Source organism: Lolium perenne, chromosome 4, assembly GCF_019359855.2.
Source record: "Lolium perenne isolate Kyuss_39 chromosome 4, Kyuss_2.0, whole genome shotgun sequence".
NCBI classification, from domain to species: Eukaryota; Viridiplantae; Streptophyta; class Magnoliopsida; order Poales; family Poaceae; genus Lolium; species Lolium perenne.
In genome coordinates, this window is record NC_067247.2 from 292,907,155 (window position 1) to 292,912,316 (window position 5,162).

Consider the following 5,162-nt stretch of genomic DNA (forward strand, 5'->3'; position numbering starts at 1 on the left):
TGAAGTAAGAGCGATCTACCACCTTATGGTTGGAGCATGCATATTGTTAGAGAAGAACATTGGGCCGCTAACTAAAGCCATGATCCATGGTGGAAGTTTCAGTTTTGGACAATATCCTCAATCTCAAATGAGAAAATTAATTGTTGCTACATGCTTATGCATAAAAGAGGAGTCCATTATCTGTTGTCTATGTTGTCCCGGTATGGATGTCTAAGTTGAGAATAATCAATAGTGAGAAATCCAATGCGAGCTTTCTCCTTAGACCTTTGTACAGGCGGCAGAGAGGTACCCCATTGTGACACTTGGTTAAAACATGTGCATTGCGTTGATCCGGTAGTCCAAGCTAATTAGGACAAGGTGCGGGCACTATTAGTATACTATGCATGAGGCTTGCAACTTGTAAGATATAATTTACATGATACATATGCTTTATTACTACCGTTGACAAAATTGTTTCTTGTTTTCAAAATCAAAGCTCTAGCACAAATATAGCAATCGATGCTTTCCTCTTTGAAGGACCATTCTTTTACTTTTATGTTGAGTCAGTTTACCCATTTCTCTCCATCTTAGAAGCAAACACTTGTGATTAACTGTGCATTGATTCTTACATACTTGCTTATTGCACTTGTTATATTGCTTTGCATTGACAACTATCCATGAGATATACATGTTACAAGTTGAAAGCAACCGCTGAAACTTAATCTTCCTTTGTGTTGCTTCAATGCCTTTACTTTGAATTATTGCTTTATGAGTTAACTCTTATGCAAGACTTATTGATGCTTGTCTTGAAAGTACTATTCATGAAAAGTCTTTGCTTTATGATTCATTTGTTTACTCATGTCATATACATTGTTTTGATCGCTGCATTCACTACATATGCTTTACAAATAGTATGATCAAGGTTATGATGGCATGTCACTCCAGAAATTATCTTTGTTTATCGTTTACCTGCTCGGGACGAGTAGGAACTATGCTTGGGGATGCTGATACGTCTCCGACGTATCGATAATTTCTTATGTTCCATGCCACATTATTGATGATATCTACATGTTTTATGCACACTTTATGTCATATTCGTGCATTTTCTGGAACTAACCTATTAACAAGATGCCGAAGTGCCAGTTGCTGTTTTCTGCTGTTTTTGGTTTCAGAAATCCTAGTAAGGAAATATTATCGGAATTGGACGAAATCAACGCCCAGGTTCCTATTTTGCCCGGAAGCATCCAGAACACACGAGAACCGCCAGAGAGGGGGCACAGGCCCACCAAAACACTAGGCCGGCGCGGCCAAGGGGGGGCCCGCGCCCCCCTATAGTGTCGGCGCCCCTTCGACCTTCTGACGCCGCCTCTTCGCCTATATAAATCCCCTGGACCTAAAACCTCGATACGGAAAAGCCACGGTACGAGAAACCTTCCAGAGCCACCGCCATCGCGAAGCCAAGATCTGGGGGACAGGAGTCTCTGTTCCGGTACGCCGCCGGGACGGGGAAGTGCCCCCGGAAGGCTTCTCCATCAACACCACCGCCATCTTCATCAACGCTGCTGTCTCCCATGAGGAGGGAGTAGTTCTCCATCGAGGCTCGGGGCTGTACCGGTAGCTATGTGGTTCATCTCTCTCCTTATGTACTTCAATACAATAATCTCATGAGCTGCCTTACATGATTGAGATTCATATGATGATGCTTGTAATCTAGATGTCATTATGCTAGTCAAGTGGGTTTTACTTATGTGATCTCCGGAGACTCCTTGTCCCACGTGTGTAAAGGTGACAGTGTGTGCACCGTGTGGGTCTCTTAGGCTATATTTCACAGAATACTTATTCACTGTTACGAATGGCATAGTGAAGTGCTTATTTATATCTCTTTATGATTGCAATGTGTTTTGTATCACAATTTATCTATGTGCTACTCTAGTGATGTTATTAAAGTAGTTTTATTCCTCCTACACGGTGTAATGGTGACAGTGTGTGCATCCGTGTTAGTACTTGGTTTATGCTATGATTGTGATCTCCTATAGATTACAAAGTTAACTATTGCTATGATAGTATTGATGTGATCTATTCCTCCTACATAGCGTGAAGGTGACAGTGTGCATGCTATGTTAGTACTTGGTTTAGTCGTATTGGTCTTTCATGCACTCTAAGGTTATTTAAATATGAACATTGAATTGTGGAGCTTGTTAACTCCGGCATTGAGGGTTCGTGTAATCCTACGCAATGGTGTTCATCATCCAACAAGAGTGTAGAGTATGCATTTATCTATTCTGTTATGTGATCAAAGTTGAGAGTGTCCACTAGTGAAAGTGTAATTCCTAGGCCTTGTTCCTAAATACTGCTATCGCTGCTTGTTTACTGTTTTACTACGTTACTACTGCTGCGTTACTACTGCTTGTTTACTGTCCTGGGCAAAGCACTTTTCTGGTGCCGTTGCCACTGCTCATATATATTCATACCACTTGTATTTCACTATCTCTTCGCCAAACTAGTGCACCTATTAGGTGTGTTGGGGACACAAGAGACTTCTTGCTTTGTGGTTGCAGGGTTGCATGAGAGGGATATCTTTGACCTCTTCCTCCCTGAGTTCGATAAACCTTGGGTGATCCACTTAAGGGAAACTTGCTGCTGTTCTACAAACCTCTGCTCTTGGAGGCCCAACACTGTCTACAGGAAAAGGAGGGGGCGTAGACATCATTTGTATAGCAATTTTATCTCATACGATGACTCAAGCTAGCACATTTTTTTTGAATTAGCTTCAATATTCTAGGACCCACCACATTCGTAAAATGGTAATGACAATTTTACGTATCGTAGTGCACAAAACACACACACACACACACACACACACACACACAGACAGACACACACACACACACACACACACACACACACACACACACACATATATATATATATATATATATATATGCACACTAATTTCAATATTTAAACTATATTTTCTTCATTCAAATTTTCCGACCTGGCAATTTGAACATGTAGTTGAATTTTGAGTAAATCCGCTCATACGTCAAACATGAATCCAAATACGGTACAATTCGAGAAAATCTACACATCACATTTTGGCCAATATATATGGTATAATGCTTGTGAAAATGTAGACTATGAAACAGTCAACGTCAGTTTTTTAGGTCATGGATGTCTTGGGCAACGACCAAAGTCTGGTAGTATGGTGAGGCCTGAGTTACGAACATCCTTCTTCTCCTCTCACCCCCATTTGAGAGAGAGAGAGTGTGTGTGCGGGTGGGGTGGTGGGGGGGGGGGGTAGAAAGCCATGTTAATAAATTAACTCATACATGAAAGCAAGAAATCAAACTTGATTTATATAAATCACCCTTAGGATTGTAGTTTGTTATTTTTATAGCATCTATATCTCATATGACGACACAAGCTAGTCCACATTTTTATTTTCATTGAAGTTCTTTTTGTTGCAGTCAAATTACTTCAACTTTTAGGACCCACCATCCGTACAAGGGTAATGGAAATTTCTATGATCTTAGTGCAAGGCTTCACACAGAGACACTCAAAGTATTTCAATATTTAAAATTCATTTTCTTCCCTCAAAATTGCCGACCGTCCATTTGTAACATGTAGTTCAATTTTGAGTAACATCACACATATGTCAAACATAAATCTATTTGTTTTGATATTTCGAGAAAATCTTCATATCCCATTTTTGGCCATCATATAAGGTGTACTGCGTGTGAAAACATAGACAGTGAAATATTCAGCGTCACCTTTTTTAGCCAAACTAGTGGGACGGTGAGGCCCGAATTAATAAAGCCACCACCATCCTTCTTCTCCACTCACCCCTCCCCTCCCCTCCCCATCAATATCCTCTTCAAAGTAGATTAAAGAGGATGGAGTGCCCCCACGACGGGTGCGGGAGCGTGGTCGCCTACAACAGGCTCCACGACCACGAGCTCGCGTGCCCGCACGGCCCGTGCGACTGCACAGAGGCTGGCTGCGACTTCGCCGCCTCGCCAGCAGCGCTCATCGCCCACCTCAGAGAAATCCATTCGATTTGTGTGGACATGATCCCGTACGGCACCACGATGGTGTTCATCATCCCGGTGCTGGCACCGCCAGAGCCAAGACGTCCGGTCATCTTCTACGGGAACGATGGTACCCTGTTCGTCTGGCACACATATACGCAAGTCCATCCGGAGAATGGATGCGTGCTGGCCAGCCTATCCGTTGAGTGCGTTAGGTCGGCGGCGTGCGTGTGGCCGGAGTACAAGGTGAGTATGTCGTCGCACGGCAAGCCATCACCTAATCGCTCTGAGATCGGTTTAATGCGCCCCAACCATACGGCCACTATTCTGGCGAACAGCACGACCACGCCGGGCGCCGCCAAAGCGTCGGAACTAGAGTGGTCGTTGCAATGGTTTCAACCGTGCACGGAGCTGACTATCTAGGTTCGCATCGACAGGTGATACATGCGCCTATCTTAATCTTCATGTTTATCTAATTGAAATTGCGTTTTATGCAGTACTGAATTAATTAATTTTTGTTGTCAAAAGGTTCTCGTCGGACGGAAGTTCCTATTCGGACTAGAGCGGCGGGTTTAGGTTGCCAACTATGGGCTTTTTTCATTCAGAGGATTCACCAGGGCGGCCCTAACGACGATATATGATCTTATTTGGCGGAGAGGGACTTGCTTGCGTTTCCTATCTTCAGTTAGGGCCCTTTATGTAAACACTAAGCACTTGATTGTATTCTGTGTTTAGACTAGCCACATTGGGAGTATCATAGATACTGTATCATAGCACGTAAAACTAAAAACTTTAGTGGCAAACACATCATGTACACATATTTGCATTGAGATTCTACAAAATATTAAATATGATGAAACTATGATACTACTTCATGATACTATGCATTGTAGGTGTTGTATCATAAACTAGTATCATATGTATGATACTAGTCTATGATACTTCCCATTATGACTAGTCTTATGTTCACATACTCTATGGTGTAATAAAATATGGAATTCCATGTCCGATTAAATGCACCTCTGGACCCTGTCAGGCATTTCCCTTGTTATCTTTTCTTTTTACACATACTGTAACCATTGTTCAACGCGCAGTCCATCGGCTTGGGTGCTAGATGCTTCCTCGGGAAGGTACCCTATCTTGCCCATTTGAGAA